Source organism: Cryptomeria japonica, chromosome 3 (assembly GCF_030272615.1).
Source record: "Cryptomeria japonica chromosome 3, Sugi_1.0, whole genome shotgun sequence".
Taxonomy (NCBI): domain Eukaryota; kingdom Viridiplantae; phylum Streptophyta; class Pinopsida; order Cupressales; family Cupressaceae; genus Cryptomeria; species Cryptomeria japonica.
Genome location: NC_081407.1, coordinates 113,038,777 through 113,057,288, shown reverse-complemented (window position 1 = coordinate 113,057,288; position 18,512 = coordinate 113,038,777).

The following is an 18,512-nucleotide window of genomic DNA, read 5'->3' as shown; positions in this document are numbered from 1 at the left end:
TAACAACCCTTCTTTGAAAAATATTTTTGAATTATTGATTTAGATGTTTAACAACCCTTCTTTGAAAATATCATTTTGAATGATTGATTTAGATGTTTAACAACCCTTCTTTGAAAATATCATTTTGAATGATTGGTTTAGATTTTTAACAACCCTTCTTTGAAAAATATTTTTGAATTATTGATTTAGATGTTTAACAACCCTTCTTCGAAAAATATTTTTGAATTATTACTTTAGTTTTTTAACAATCCTTCTTTGAAAATATCATTTTGAATGATTGATTTAGATTTTTAACAATCACTCTTTGGAAAGAATTTTAGGGTAAGCTAAAACTCTCATTCATATTAATGATTGCATGGATTGAATGGTTACATATAAAATACCTTATAGTTATTTTCTATAGAATAGAAACAAGACAATAATTTGAAAAAGTTATTTTTTTATTCATTTATTATTCTTAGAAAAATATACATATAAGATTTATATATTGAAAATACATCATTGAATGTGTTTGTATTTACTTAAATAATAATTTTATTAATAATTTATAGTTCTTTTAATGTTTTTTAAAATCAAAATCAACATGTTTTATATACTATTGAATAATGTGTTTCTATTTTATTTATCCCATGAAAAAATTAAATTAATTATACATTCTTCTAAAAAAATTTTTTAACAAAGGTTGGATTATAATAGTGTTTCAATTCACCACCATTAACCTAAAATACAATAATTGGTATGTGGAAAAATAATATTTTTTAATTATTTTATAATTGTTTACATATATTATTTATTTTATTATTCTACATAAATTAAAAAAGTTAAGAAAAAGTCAAAGTAAACAATTTGTTTCCATTCAATTTATTAAAATGAAGTAAATGATGTCAAAAAGAAAATAGTTCATAATTAAATATTAAATTGGGTAGTGTATTATTTTAATCTATTGATTTAATAGCTCAAATAGATATCAAAATGGTATTCTTATTAAAAAAAATGAAAATAAATCTTTAAGTAAAATTTAAAATAAATAATTTATTTTCTTTGAACCTTTTGAAAAGTTGTATTTCATTTTTTACGATTTATGATATTACTCTTGATAATTAATATATATACTAAAATAGTTATAAAAGTTAAAATACATAATATTTTTTATATATTTTTTATTCATCTATGAGATGAACCTTTATAATAATATGGTAAAAGAAAATATTTTCATTTAAGCTAACAAAAATATTATAAATAATTATACAAATTTTGATTTCAATTAATTCATATTGGTGGAAATGAGAAAATAATATATTATAGTAATTTATTCTAAATTAATATATAATATTAAAAATATCTATCTAAAATACTCTATATATATATAAAAAACAGAGGCACCTCTAGACAATATATTTGAAAATATTTTATATACAAATATTTAAGATACATATACAAGTATAGAAATATCCTTTGGAGGTCACCCAAATAATAAATAGGCTTAAGCCTAAAGTAAATGATTAATAATGATGATTGTCAAAATAGCTAAAGAGGTAAGTGAATATACCTATATAATTATCATTTATCTATATACAGTGTCACCCAAAATCCAATTCCTATAGCCTACGGGACTATCCTTCCTGCCTGTAATGATATCCAATAGAAGGAAAAATATTCCTCCATTCCTGATCTCTTCTGCGTTATCTTTCACCACACATTATGCCTTATAATACAATATTGATTCATAGGAGATGTGTAGATTATTAAAATAATCATCTTTGATCCCAGGGTGAAAGAAAGAATTATTGGTACAAAAATACAAACTCTCCATGTAGACCATTCATTAGATAATAGCTTTTTATTCATGTGTCTGTGGTAAAGTAAAATTAAATTTTGTTTTCATCTAGATCTAAGGTTTTAATAGGTTCCACATAACAAACTTTGATAAACGTGATTCATGTAATTTGATCACCACTAGTAAGCATAAAGAGAATAGAAAGGTTACTATGGATTAAAAGTAACTCATGAGATATCAATAACTATAAAATATAAATCTTTTTTCTTTAAGGAGTCAAATACATATTGTAATATAGATCGTAAATTTAGTATGTAATATTTGACTGAATATGTTTTTTCCATCAATAGATCTTCTCACATTGAAAGCAATATCAATAGTAAAAATAAATATGCTATCCTTTTATCATCTTTTCAATTTTAAAATATTGCACGATAATAGACATATCTTCATTTTACCCTTTTATGAATACTAAGAATCATTTTACTCAATATCACAATACTTCACTCACCTTTGATGATTTCAACTATGAAGCTCTAATACAATTGTAGGATCTAAGATATATTCACAAAAAAAAATAATAGAATTTATATTTGTAAGAGACACAAATGAGCATATATTAATATATTATATTCAATTCAATTTTACTATATCAAATATGAATTTAGAAAACCATCTCTTTTAAGTGCCTGGGTAACTATCAAATACTCATAAAACAAATATATAAAAACTAGCAATGTGGTATTTGGTTCCTCTGGACTGCTTCAACATCGTAGTATACATAATATTTATCCTTGTAAGTATTGTGATACCTAAACTGCTAGTTTTTGTTTCACACACCTAGTTTATGTCATGAATCTCATGGTGGTGGATATGGGGGGGACCTAATCTATGTGGATTTCGATAACTCTGAGGAATTCAGGTGCAAACCAAAGCTATGGCATTACTTTTCCCAAAAAATTGAAGGGTTCATATAAGAAAGAATTCAAGTGATTCTTCAAGGAGAGCAAAGGTGTGTCAAGGTTGCAAAGTGGATACCACAGAGAAGAGCTCCCTAGAAATTGGAAGGATGTGACCCTTCTTTTGATGAAATTCTTCACCCTCAATGTTCATTTTAAAATGTTTCACATTTAGATTTTCCCCATGTTAAATCACCTAAGGTATGGAATCCACGTGAACTTTGTTTTCTGGGTCTACTCATCTTTAACCTAATCTATTGCTAGAGCTAAGTCAAAGAGCTGTCTACCCCTTCATCAAGATTTAATCCTTAGGCTATATAGTTTTCATCTTTCTTTGACCCCTTCAGGTGGGTCCCCTTCTAATCCCTATATTCCCCTGCTCGACCCAAATTTGGTGATTGGTATTTTTGGGGCCCCTATGGATAAAACTACCTCAGCTATTGGCTCCTCCTCTAAGGCCAAACTCATTCCCACATGTTTTAACCCTGGTAGAGAGGAAAAGAAAACGCCCTCTTCTACCCTACCCCACAAGAAAGTGGAGGTGTTAGAGTCTAGTGAGGAAGAGGAGGTTGAGGACTATGAATCTTCTTTTGATTTAGAATCTGACTGGTCTCCAACCGCATCTAAGGATGTGGCCTCATCTCCCCATAATCAAGAGGCCTCTAACCCTAAGAATCCTCTCATAGAGGCTAAGGCTACAATTTTAAAATTGGAGGAGAATGTGGAGAGACATGAAATGGTTATCAATGGCTCCTCTCTTAGTTTGATGTGGCAATCAGAAAAATAAATAGTCTTGAAGTGGTAGCTTAGGTAGGGACAAGTGGGTTATGGATTTCAAATATCAACGTGTTTTGGAAGTAGCAAGTGATATGCCTAAGAAGTTGGAGAACTAGGAGAAATTTGAGGGGAGATTGTATGAACTTTTTGAGAAGGTGACATAGGAAATAGAGAACAAGATTGTTCTAGAACTGAAAGAGAACAAGGAGCTCCTGATGGGAAAAATTGAGGAAATGGACAAACAAAGCCAAGAAATGGTGGTGAAAAATTCAGCTTCCCTCAAAGCCATACAGGATGAGATTGATCGAAGGAAATCCTTATGTAGGTAACATGTTTTGTCTCCACTAAGTTCTTAGTTTATGTAAGGATTGGTAGGAAGGTAATGCTGGCAAAATGGTCAGCACTCCCCTCGGGATTCATGACAAGGGACTAACCACCTCCCATGTGATCCATATCTCTACAGTTTGTATCGGACGTTGACAGATCGGTCTTTTGATGCAATGGAAAACTGGGCCAACAAATGGTATCAGAGCATTGGGTCACGGGTTCGAATCCCCTCGGGTAATGCTGAGGGGGGGATTGTTGGCAAAATGGTCAGTGCTCCCCTCAGGATTCATGACAAGGGACTAACCACCTCCCATGCGATCCATATCTCTATAGTTTGTATTAGACGTTGACAAATCAGTCTTTTGACACAACAGAAAACTGGGCCAATAGGTAATGCTCTGTCTAGGAGGCCATCTCTTTATGCCTTTAGTGGTTGGTCGATTTCGCTAATTCTTTTGTGTTTTGTGTTGCTGGCTTTATCTATGGTTTAGTTTGTTAGTGATTTTTTATTAATCTTTATTTGTTGGGTCTATTTTTTGCTAGGTGTGCCCCTCTCATGTACCCTAGGTGGCACTTTTCTTTGGTTATGTAATACTTTGTAATGGTACAAACCTATCACACCTTTCATTAACTGGAACAATAAAAATATCTTAAGAAAAGATAAATGGTCTTGTGATATATTTTAATGTGGAATCATGTTTACTACTTGTTTATGGTCAAAAATTAGGGTTTCCACCATTAGATGTGTGAAAACAACTAATTTTTACTTGACCATCACATTAGGGAAATATAGGAATTAGATAGATTTGAGCCTAACATATCTAGATACTAATCTAATTCCAAGGGGTTTAAATGCCTCTTCCTTCCCTTGAATTTAATTGAATTATTGAAATTGCTAAAATTAGGGTTAAAGTGTTGGAAATTGAAGTAAAAATATGCAAACAGTGAGCTGCAATCGCTGGATCGAGCCACGAACCTAGATCTAAGTAATGTAAATGGATATGAATCTATTCCCGAAAGAAGTTCTTGGTTTTTCGGGACCAGGATGGTGGTCGTCCTAGTCCCCCAAACTTTTCACACTATAATGGAGATCTCTTCATCTCTATAAATGATGTTGATTCTAAAGGTCACAACTTTGTACCTACTTCTGCACACACTCAGAAAGGAAAATAAGTTGGGAATAGGGGTTTGTCTTAGGTCAAATCCTGGTTTTTGAATTAACAATGAAATATAAATTAAATATGATTGAATTGCAGCAATGGAAGAATTCTTCTTTTGAGGAAGATGTTGAAAAATGACTGAAACACAAATGTTATACCTCCTTGTGAAGTTTCTTTTGATAGTTTCTTTTTGGTGATGATTGTTTTGTTGAGCCGATGTTGAGTGAGTAGATAAATTAAAAACTAGTTGTTTTAGTTTTATATTGTTGTTATCTACTATTCCATCATTGACGACATTTCAATTTCTATTCCATAACTTTGGCTTATCATTGTGGTTGTTATGATTGTTGTTGTTGTTAGGAGGATGGACTCCTTCTTTATATATTTTCAACTCACCTTTCTTTATCATGGCTTCTTCCATTTTGATTCCATTATTAATCATTTTTTTGAAACTTTGATTTCCTTGCATTTTTAAATAATAACTCATTTGATCATTTAAGTTGTCGATAAATATGTCCATTTTTTCATACTCTGGCACTGTACGAGGATACCTCAAGGCTAACCATCTCCATCATTGTAAAAATGTCATGAAAGGTTCTCCAGCCTTTTGTTTGGCGTTACATAGGTCTAGCATTGTTACTTCATGTTGTATGTTGTAAGAGTATTGTGAAACAAACTTATCCACCAATTCTGAGAATGATTTGATTCCAGGTGGAAGTTTGGAGAACCATTCCATAGCTAGTCCAGTTAAGCTTTTTGGAAATAATCTCATTAAGTAGGTATCCTCATGTGCAAACTCCATACTCATTGTGCAAAATTCTCATATATTCTCTTGAGGGTCAGTGCTTCCATCATATTTTTCGTATCTAGGATTTTCACAACCTATAGGAAATGGTATCATGTTTAGATTTTTGTCGAATGGATAAGGACATATTTCTTGAAGTGAATATCTTCTAACATTTCCTCTCTGCATATCTTGAATTTTTGTTTGCAGTGTTTGTAGTTGTTGTGTGAGAGTTGTAATAGGATTATCGACATGATTTGTTCTTGTATAACCATGATTTTATATTCTAGGGCAATCTGGATCTCTTCTTATTTCATCTCTAGTCCTTGTATTTTCATTGAATTGAATGTTATTCAGAATTTCTACTTCGTCTCTTTTGGGCATGTAAGTTTCTTCATTGGTTCTGGTGTTATTAGGAATTGACGTGTTATTCATTTTGAGACCGAAGATATCTTCATATTGTTCGTTATTAGGGGGAGGATCACTTTTCTTTTGTGTCAATTTGTTCACATCAAAATCTTGGGGGAGCATAGCACCAGCTTTTGCTAACATTAGGAAATATTTTTCTTTTTCCTCCTCCAATAATTTCTACATAAATTTATCGAATTGAGGGTATTTCTTGATGTCTCAGATATATTTTGTTCTATAATTTCTCCTTCAACTTGTATTTCATCTTCATGTTCCATGTTTCTATGATCTTCAGTTATTTCCAACGTTTCTATTTCTGTCTTTGAGCCCTAGTTAAAATGAGCATACACTTGTGTTTGATATTGTGCTAGGATTTGATTGTCTAAAGGTTGTTTTGATAAGTGATCAACTGTTGATATAAAGATGATAGAGTGATATGACACTAAAAGAGGATTCAAGTGTTTAAAGGTTTGCAAGTTTTTCGATCTTCGATTTTGGAGTGCAATGGTGATTTTGATAAGAACCAAGTCCAGTAGGAATGATATATCCTACAATGTGGGACAAGATTATCCTGACCAAACATTTCAGTTTCGTGATAGAGGATGATAGACACTGATGAGAAACTATGTTTGAGTGATCAGTTTATCAAATAGGGTGATAATGCACTTTGAGATGTTTAGATTTTGAACTTGTTGAGGGTAAGCATTTGAAAATCTTAAGGTGTATATTTTCTAAAGTCTGATTTTGATGGATGATAACTTGACCAAGCGAACCAAAGAGACAATCTAAGCACAAGCGATAGATTAACAGGTGTTTATGTTTACTGCAAATTGATCAAGCATAAATGACAAATCTAAAACAGGCATACAGGACACAACTCTAAACTGACAAATGCATAGTTTCGTACGACAAGATATGCAGTTTAGAACGACAAAACTCACAAGACCATACAACAAATCAGAAATTTCATGTAAAAAGCAGTATTTCGTACGACAAACTTTTTTGAACCATACGAAAAAATAATTGACTCATATGACATAGAATGCTGTGTAGTACGACAAAAGATTTTATGAAAACAGGTTCGTACGACAGAGAACCTAACTCGTACGACAGATAAAAGTGCAGAGATAAAAAAAGAAGTTTATTTGGTTGAATTTTGATAACTGAAGTTTAATGTTTTACTTATGTCTTTGTGTTTTGGATGTCTGATTTGTCGATTTAGGGATGAATACACATCAAACACATGATATGATAAGTGACTCCAAGCATGCTAAACCCTAAGGAAGTTGGCTAAGAATGAAAACCTTTGCTTGCTGACTTAGGTACACACCCAATAGCTAATCAAAATATGGTCGCTGAGCATCACGCAATGGATTCTCAATGCCATATTAATGAAAACCTTTGCTTGCTGACTTAGGTACACACCCAATAGCTAATCAGAATACGGTCATTGAGCATCACACAATGGATTCTCAATGCCGTATTATCCAACTCCAAATGCTAATGGGGGTACGATATGGAAAATATCTTGGGAGAGTTACTATCTCTCTTGAACAAAGATTATCACCCTTTTGGAGGTGAATCAGGTAGCTTCTATTTTAACTTGGAACAAGTAAGGGATCCGTTCGGCGCGTCGGGGTATAATCTCAATTAAGAGGTCTCCCAGCCTTGAAATCCAAGGTTTACTATACCCAAAGGTACGGAGGAGAGCTATTCCTGAGCACTGTCATTGACTTGATTTTCATCAAATCATGTTTATTTTATAGTGGGTTGGATTACTATAGGAGTTGAGAAAATACAACAGCACAGGAGCCCAAATAATCTCTGCAAGCTGAGAAACCTATTACAAGGAGAAGCAATGAAGCAAATCACAGAAGGAAAGAATACACAGAAAATATACTCAAAAAGAGAGAGCTCAATAATATCCAAAATGTATTGTCAATAATAATCCTTCTTCATCATAATACAATGAAAAGAAAGAACTCAAACTTTAATAGGTCAAGAAACCCTAAAAGGGAAAACCTAGGTTTGCACATAATAATTAATTAAAATAATTAATTATATGCACCTAATGTTAGCTTAAGTGTAAAAAGATAATTGGGAACTTAAAGAATTAAACAAATACTGTTTAATTAATCAAGTAAAGACCCAATTACTCTAATACCCCACCTTAAGCTAGACTTAGGGAGAAGCTAAAACCTAGAATAGCTACTGAAAGCATGAAAGATGGGTCTTGGCAACAAGGCCTGATCAGGTACCCAAATACAATGAAATCTCTATGAACTAGAGAAATAAAGAAAACCACGTGGGAACAAAACTCTACTCCAAAAAGAGATGAAAAAGAATACCACTGAAGCATGAAATAGATGCAAGCACTGTCTCTGAGAAGTTACTGATCTGAAGAACCTCCACTGAAATAGAACATGACCAGGTAGAGAAGACTATAATCTGTATGAGTGCCCTCAAATGACACTACTCGAATCAGAAGGCAAACAAGGAAAACAACTGCAATCAAAGATACAGATGGCATGAAAAACCAAAGCCTAAAGAGCTAATCAATCGAACCACAGAAGCATTAGAACCAACAGGATAAACCTCCCCATAATGCGGAAAAGGGAGAGGGATAGGTACACTAAAAAGAATGGCCAACAAGAACTGCATGACGAAGAACCAGGAACATCAAAGGTGCTAAGAAAAGTACATGGTGTCGTGGAAAAGAACACTCACTTGACACACAGCATGAGGCAAATGTCATGGAAGGAACACTCACTAGACAAAGGTAGAAGGCACACAAGGAAAACATCAACCTCCTCATGGCACTATGAATAGTGCATGTACAACAAGACACACGATGTGCAAGATCCCAAGTAAACAATGCATGATGGCACTTTATCTTAGTGTGTTTGTATAAATACAAGCTACAATGATAACAAGACTGGAAATAGAAACGAGAACCAAGATAGAGACATCCTGCTCAGAGAAGAGATCCCAAGACCTAAAACAACCAAGATATCCACTAGAGTGCTAAAAAGAAAAAAATTGAATAAAATATGCATGGAGCAAAATCTGGAAATAAAACTCAAATGGCTGGAAAGTACACAACACACGCTTTTCGAAAATATAAAGTTTTCAAAAAATGGAGGTCGGATGCTCATTCTACGTCTCCCAGAGTGCAAAACATAAGACCTCAATTTGACTAGAAAAAAACACAGTCAAACAAAAAAATTGGAAAAAATTACCAACACCATGAGGTCCAGCTCGGAACCAGCTTTCCGACACCTATTCCTTTTCAAAAAAATGACTTTGTATGCCCAAGATAGAGCCAAAAAACCAAACCCCCCCTTGAAAAAAGCCAAAAAAGAGGTCTGGTGGCTTGTTTGGGTAGAGGAGGCCAGGGAGCGGCACTCCGGTGGTAGCCTGGTGGTTCTCTGGTGGTGGAGAGGAGCTCCAGGGGCAGTCGGGTGGAAGGAGGCCGACGGAGCAGGGGGCTAGGTGGAGCGGCAACCAAGGAGTGAAGCGGGTCGGGGCTGAGCGGCGGCTGGGCAGAGGGTCGGGGCCACAGGCAGTGGCCGTGGGGCCAGGAGGGGTCAGGCGGCTGCAACCGAGGAGCGGGGGGCCGCAGGCGGTGGCGGCAGGCTGAGCAAGGCCGCCGGAGGGGCTGCTGGGCGGTCGCCGGGTAACATAGGGGGCCAGGCCGGTGGGGGCTGGGAGTTGCAAGGGCTGGTGGGGGCCGGAAGGGCTGCCGATGGGGACCGCAGAGGCCAGACTAATAGTCCGGTACCCTACGATACCCACAAATGGAAACCTCAAAAAAATATATTATTTTTTTAAAACCCTATTCGCCTCTGAGATTTTTTTGAAGATTTTTTTTTAATAAAAAATCAAAATCTGGCCTACATGTCGTAAAAAAGCAAAATATTTTTCTTTTTTTGAAATTTTTTTCTCGAAATGCATGCCAGGGCCAAACGGCCTTGATATGGAGAAAAATGCTCCCAAAGGCTCAGGAACCAAAATAGGTCGAATTTTATATGACCATAGGGGTTTTTGGGCCTTCTAAGCACGATGGTGAGGTTCGTTTAGGCCCAAAGTGCTTAGAAAAAAATGTCAAACCCTAGGTGCATAAAAAAACTTCTGAAACCCTAGATCTACTTCCAAAGCAAAAAATCTCAAAACAAGAATAGGTAGCTTCAGATCTGATGCTCTAATACCATATAGGAGTTGAGAAAATACAACACCACATGAGCCCAAATAATCTCTGCAAGCTGAAAAACCTGTTACAAGGAGAAGCAATGAAGCAAATCACAGAAGGAAAGAATACACAGAAAATATGCTAAAAAAGAGAGCTCAATAATCTCCAAAATGTATTGTCAATAATAATCCTTCTTCATCATAATACAATGAAAAGAAAGAGCTCAACCTTTAATAGGTCAAGAAACCCTAAAAGGGAAAACCTAGGTTTGCACATAATAATTGTAGTCACACAAATCTGTCCAGCTTAATTAAATAAATATTCGCTATTTATTTGATTAAAAATCTACTAGCCATCAGTTAATTAAATTAATATTTAATTAATTCATCCCCAAACATTCTTCTATTAATTAAATAAATTATTCAATTTATTTTAATTAATTCATTAAAATCAAATTCCAATTAATTAAATAAATAAAATCAATTTATTTAATTAAAATCCCCTTTTCCTCTTTTAAATAAATTAAATAAAACATTTATTTAAATCATTATCCCCACCCCACTTGCATTTTCCTACAAATGCAACTTGCACACATTTATTGAAATAAATGAATTTTTATTTTAAATAAAATCCTATTTTCCCTCACCCACCAAATCCACTTGCATGACTAAACCCCTTCTAGATTCTTCTAATCACTTCTAATTAGCCTAAACTATCTTCTAAACTTTGTCACATTCCTAAGCAAAAGGGAGTCACTTCTCAAAGCCTAAAAGTCTTTGATAACCATTAAAGGCTTTCAACCTTCAACCACTAAATGTCTCAAAGTCTTGGATAACCTTTGAAAGCTTCCAACCTTCAACCACTTAATCCACAAAGTCTTCAAAAACCATTAATGGTTACCCCAAACCCTCCCACATGGTTAAAACATTTGTTTTGACTCAACCTCTACCCAACCCAAAGGTCTCATCAAGCCTTTAATGCTTTGACCATGATTATCTCTTAATCATTTGCACAAAGGTTTATCCTTGAATTAACTCCTAATCTAGTGGGTAATCCTAATTTAGACTTGACTCTTAGCCTTTAGATAACCATGAGGTCTTCTCAGGCCTTTAATGCCTCCAACCTCTTCTTTCAACCCAACCCTATGTTGACACTTGTCACCATTTCATTGGTGCCAATTGTGCACATGGATCCCCAACTTTCAAGCTTGACCCTTGATTAAACCCTTCAATCCTGGCCATCCATTGTTCCATTTTTCCTATAAATAGAGCCCATTCCTTCATAATCCAGATCCTGAAAACTTGTATGCATCTAAGCTATAGACATTTTAGAGAGCATTTTAGCATAAGCAATCTAACATCTTGTCTTTTTGGTTAAAATACATCATTTTAGCATTAGTATTAGCTTTTTATTTCACATTTAGAGCTATACTACAATCTCAATCCTCCATAAGCATCCATAGTGCAAAAAGCTGCTGAGAGCTACACTATTTTGGGACTTGGAGAGGAGAGGAACAAGGGAGAAGAAGCTAAGGCCATGCTAAGAGGCAGTTGGAGATGTCTCATGATCTTTGTTTTACTTATTAGATATATTAGCATGTCTCTTTGTGTCTCTTTTGGAATGCCTTCATATGTTTAGTTTTAGATTGACTAACACTAATGTTTTGTATGTTTTTGTGTTCTTTGATCTTAGAATAACCTTGTGCCATTTAGGAGGGCATCATTTGGTGAACCTGACATGAATCGAACACGCAAAACAAACAATTATTTTTTTGACAACTAACATATTTTGCTTGTTGAAAGTGCCACACAGGTCGCGCTTCGACGCTAATGAACACGTTTTAGCGCTATCAAAACAATTTCTTTTAGCGCTATTGTCCCTAAAATAGCACTATTGAAAAAGCTTCAACGCTATTGACAACATTCTAGCGCTTTTGTCCAAATTCTGGCGCTATTAAAACTCTTCTGGTGCTTTTGACCTCTCGGATTTTTCTATTCTTTCAGCACTACGGTGTAAATTAGCGCTTATATAAGCGCAGACTAGCACTATTGTATAAATTAGCGCTTCTGTCTAAAAAGAAGACTAACGCTATTGCGACAGAGTGTTGTCCAAGTCGCTTTGTAACCAAAAAATTGAGTATCTTAGGCTTGTGGAAGCCCCCCTTGAACATTGTTTTTTACTAACTTGTTTTTTTTGTTCATGCAGGTTAACAACCCAACATAAAAATCACAAAATTTTCATTTAGTTCTTAAAAAGAACTTGAAAAACAAAAAAAAAAAATATTCATTGCTTTCTAGTTAGGACTCATTTTCTTTTGGTGCTTAAAATTAACAACACAAATTTGATTTCATTGCATCAATTTGAACCTAAAATTTACAATCCACACTTCAAAAATTTGGTGCAAATAAAATACACAATCCACTTGTTTTGATCTTTTTGCAAACAAATTTTACTTCAAGCAAAACGTGTTTTTCATTAAGTTGACCAGGATTTCCAAATTTTTAGATTACAACACATTTTTCCATTGAAGTTAAAACGAACACCATGACTGTTGGAGCAACATCTCCAAATAGTTAAATCATCTTTGCAAATACTGGATTAAAAAGAACAAGTGTTTTACATATTTGGCACGCTTGTGCAAAAAGTCAGTCGAGTGGACCTACTTCTAACACACACTATCCTCTCCCTTGGCTCTCGTGGTCCTAGGTACAAGAGAAAAGTGTTAGTAACACTCAAATTTTATCTTTTTAAGAGAGGCCTGCCAAGGGATCGATACTCTTGGGAATGACCTCGAGCGGTAAATCCTTCGAGCCGCTATAGAAATCAGGTGAGAGCGAAAATTGTAGCCTTGGGTATAGCTGTTCCTACAGTGTAACTGGCCGAAAGGACAAATGGGCCCCACCACCAGTTACAAGACTCTTAAGTGAGTCACTGTAGAATGAACTTATGTCCAAAGCCATCGAACATGACTAAACACCTTTAAGTAGTAAGCCACCCATTCTATTGATTGAGGATATTTGAGGTATAATTTAGTGCAAGAGCATAGAAGGTTTTTCTCCCAAGATACTCACCATACATATTTCCTTGAGTAGAAACATAGCTTTTTGAAAAGTCACTTGTGGCTTGATAAAAGTGGTGACTCCCCCATCATAGGGATCATCTATTTGTTATGCTCGTGCAAGACTTAGTATATCACATCCTTACCTGCCATGACGGGATTCATAAGGTATGTAGTACCAAAGTCGAAGAAATATCAAGATGTGGGCTAAATTTATCACAACTGGCCATTTGACCTTAGGGATAAAAAGTGTTTGAAGTATGTTCATTTTACAGACCTAGTGCAAATTGAGCCGACTTCAGGCTTTGGAACTACACCTTAAAATAAATCTAAAGGAAGGGTCAAAAACAAGTCCAAGAATTGGGTTGATCTAGACCCATACTCATTTGTGCCTTTGAGGCAACATTCTTGTGTTTGTGTGCTTGCTTTGTTTTCTTGTCAAGGAAAAATCAGAAAATCAATCCCAAAAACAAAGTATTCATCCAACATTTCTCAAAAACAAACAAAAATACCAAAAACATAGTACAAACAACAAAGAGACAAATTTTATGACCATTCTTCACAACTTGCGAAAGAAGAAGTGTCATCAAAATATCAACTTGAAAAGGAGACCATTAAGCTCAAAGGCTTTGATCAAATGGAGGAAATTCTTCTATCTCAATAGACAAATCTTCATCTCACATAGAGTCTTTCTACATCGCATGCGTCTCTACCTTCAAGGTAAAACAAACGAGTTTGATTCAGAATCATTGAACCACAACACTTTTATGCAATATAGGGCTCTAAGTTATCACAAAAATCAAGGAGGAAAGATTAATCCCAACTTCTTCCCAAACATCTATATCACCTACAACACAGCTCGAGAAGAGCCACCAACGCCTGAAAGAGAAGAGATAGAGTTTGTTCCATTTATAACACAAAGTTTTTATTGAGGTTGAAAACAAAACATCCATCATCTCATTCATACATCATTATTCCATCATCAATAAATCCCAAAACTCTCAAAACATTAAGAGGTTCTTGTCCCAAGATTCCTTTTTTAGATATCGCTTGAAATCAAACACATCACATCACTTTTTAGATTGTTTCTACATCTAGGATAAGCTCATCCTAAGAGACACATCTACGCAGGGTAAAACTAGTTCATGAGTGAATCCTCTCATTACTAGGTAGTCAAAATCTGTAACACATCTCAGATTTCTCTACACCTTATCACATCCAAACTCCTCAAAACAAACAAGCAATTCAAAGAAGGAATTTCGGTTACATCTACCTTAAAGTGCTAGAGATCCTTATACAATCCACTAATCATCAATCTTTCATCAACAACTCATCATCATCTTCAATCAACTTCAACACAAACTTGCAAACAAAATGGCTCAAACCCGATCACGATCAAGGCAACGAGAAATAGAAATTGAGGAAGAAGAGGACAACCTCAATGAATTTCAAGAAGCACTTGGAGGAAATGTGAATGACGAAAACCCAAGTACTCCCACTTCTTCAACAATCGAAAGGGTTCAGCATAACCCTCATTTTAACAAATTATTTGATGAAATACTAAAGAGAAATGCGGATGCTCACTTCTTAAAACTCGCTCAAGAAGGAGCCAAACTCCCCTCGGACTTTGATCTTGCCTAATTAAGACAAGCATCAGAAAGACAAAGTCGCCATGAGGAGGAAAGGGGTAGAAATCACATCAGATATAACATTCCTCGAGGTAACCCACCACCTCCTCCTCCAAATGAAATGGAGATGTTGCGGCAACAAGTCGAGAATCTTGCCCAACAACTTCATAGTGGTGTTAAGACCAATCAATTCTCACTTAATGACATCTGTCCCTATCCTTTTGATAGGAATCTTTATATGCCACCCTTTCCACGTGGGTTCGAAACACCAAAATTCGAAAAATATAGAGGAAAGGGAGATCCCCGTGATCATGTCCGAGAATTTCATTCCGCTTGTCTTGAAGTGGCTTATGAGGACACATACCTAATGTGCCTTTTTCCCCAAAGCTTGGGAGGAACAACCACATCATGGTTTTCCTGACTACCAGGTGGCATTAGAACATTTGAGGAACTCATCTAGAAGTTCCTATCTCATTACTCTTATAACATTGAACGCGACATCACCATGGCTGATCTATGCAACACCAAACAAAAACCAGGTGAATTATTCTCAGTATTCCTGCAATGATGGCGCCAAATGTCTAGCAGACGTTCTCTTCAGTTACCTGAACGAGAACTAGTCGAAATTTTCATTTCCAACTTAAACGAAGAAATGGAATTTCACCTGGATGTAAAAGACACAGACTCTTTTAACGATATGATCACCAAGGGTATAAAATGTGAAAGGGCACTCATCAAGAAAGGACTCATCAAAATCTTTAATGAACCAGAAGATGGTCCTCGCCCGTGCTTCAATAGTGATAAACCAAACTTCTGGAACAAGAATAAGAATATCGTCAACGATGGAGTTGTGGATGCTCGGACTATCCAAAATGCACAACCTGTGGTTTGATTTGCAGGACAAAATCCTCCACCACAGAATAACACAAATGTTCCTTCCAATCAAGGTCGCATCACATCTCATGATGAACCAAGACCTCGTCCACAAAAACAAAAACGCACATACACTCCCTTAGGGGAACCCATTGAAACAGTGATGCGACAACTCATTTCTCAGAATTTGATCACTCTACCTAAACTATCCAACCATGAGCCTCAGGTCAAACCAGCATGGTGGAGAGATACTGAACACTATGAGTTCCATCAAGGAAGAGGACACAAAACAAGTAATTGTCACCGATTGAAAGATCTCATTCAAGATCTTATTGATCGAGGAGAAATTGAGATTGAAGGACATGATCCAAAAACGACCAATAATGATCATCAGATGTTCAAGAATCCACTTCCATCACAAGATCAAAGGGGTCCTTCCACTTCCCGGCGAGGCACTGATACCACTGATTATACGCAGGCTACGTATAACTACACTGTAAATCACCTATATGATGCCAATGAACAAGTTGCAACTATAACCTTCAAAAATCCCAACTCCAATTGCAATGTTGTTACGCGTCGTGGCAAGTTCACCATCAAGGTAGCTCCACAAGGCACCACCTCCGTCCCAAAGGAATACAATCTTGTGGAACAATTAGATAAAACGCCTGCCCTCATATCCATTTTAGAACTATTACGCCTATCACCATCTCATAAAACAATCTTGGATCAAGCACTCCAAGAGGCGTCAGTCCCTGCAAACCTGAATATGGACCAGTTTCAAGCCATGGTTGGAAGTCTCAAGTCATCACCTTGTCTCACTTTTCCGAAAGTGACAACTCTTCTTTCCAACAACCTCATAATGCTTCGCTACACATTGAAGGCTTTATCAACCAACACAGGATCAAGCGAGTCTTGATAGATAATGGAGCAGGCCTAAACATTTGTACACTACAGTTGGTCACAGCATTGGGATATGCAATAGAATCAGTGGATCCTCGCAAGAAGATCACCATCAAAGCCTATGATGATGCAGAGCGTTCATCCAAAGGGGCTATGGTACTACCAATCCGGGTTGGCCCTGTGGTAAAGCACATAATTTGTCAGGTTCTGGACCTTCCTCTGCCATATAATCTATTATTAGGGAGACCTTGGATACATGCCATGCAAGTCGTTCCATCTACCTACCATCAATGTATCAAGTTCCCACATAACGGTACAGAGATCAAAATCCTGGGCGATGCAAATCCCTTTGCATTTTGCCATAATATCAGCCATCAATCGGAGATTACTGTTCCTAATAATAGGGAAGCTATTTCTTCCACATCATATGTAAATCCCGCCTCTCTTGCCAGTTCGAACATCCCTATACCCAAGGAAGAAAAGCTTAAGATGAAAGTCGCAGAGGAAGGCCTCGGGGAATATAACTTGAGTCAGCTCTTTTGTGTGGGACAAATGCCCACTTCTCCTAGAACACATGGTAAACCACAGCAGTTACTCCAAAAACCCATAGTCACGCCCGCATGTGCTTTGACGCCTTTTGTCCTTGGAAAGAGTCAAGAGGAAGAAACACAAGATGAGGACCTAGCGGACTGGATCTATAAAGATCCCATCACCACTGATATACCTCGAGTTACACTTCCTACGGAACAGTATGGCAAAGGCCTCCTCATTATGCAAAGAATGGGGTATGACGGTCAGAGTGCTTTGGGATACTGCAAACAAGGACGACATGAACCGCTGCTGCCAGAGTTCAAGCCCAAAGGTAATACAGGCCTAGGCTTTGAAAAAGAGATCCTTCCTAAACTCAGATTCAAAGGAAAACCCAGCAAACCATTTTGCCCACCTACGACAAAGAGGACACCTTTTATAATCAAAGCACCATCAAGCACTATCCCCACTGCCCCATCAAGGCTCACAACTCCACCGCAACCATCACCAATGCCAAACATCCCACCAATCAAGCCAATAATCCCATCAGCAACACCATTTGTAGCAAAACCCACAGCAGCATCTATGGCACCAGCCATTCCAACAGAAGCCACTAAATCAACACTGCTGATACTTCCAGTAACCAAACCTTTAAACCCCATCACAGTTCCTGCAGCACCGGTCACTACAAAGGTACATAAACCAATCACGCCTGCAGTATTCAACTCTAGCAACATCCCAGTATGGTATAGCAATCGGATGTTGGAAAGTGATTCAGAGACCGACTCACATGAGTGGGAATTTGATTCTGTACAGCTTAACACTTCAGATGAGGAAGGCACATCACCACCTCCACCCCGCAAAGACATCCCTATTTACGGAGAAGCATAGATAAAGACCACTTGGGTACCTGAGCTGGAAACATCTTCCACAGACCCTACGTCTCATCCTACGCCTGATTCTGACAGGGAGAGTACCATCAACGACCTTCACCACACTGTCTTAACCTTCACTGATACATCTAACGTACTTAACCTAATCGATGAAGTAATGCCCATTATCCACCCTGAACTCATCGAATGGACCCAATCAAATCCCCCATGTCTTGACCTCTTCCAAAATGATGAGGCTATCATTGAAT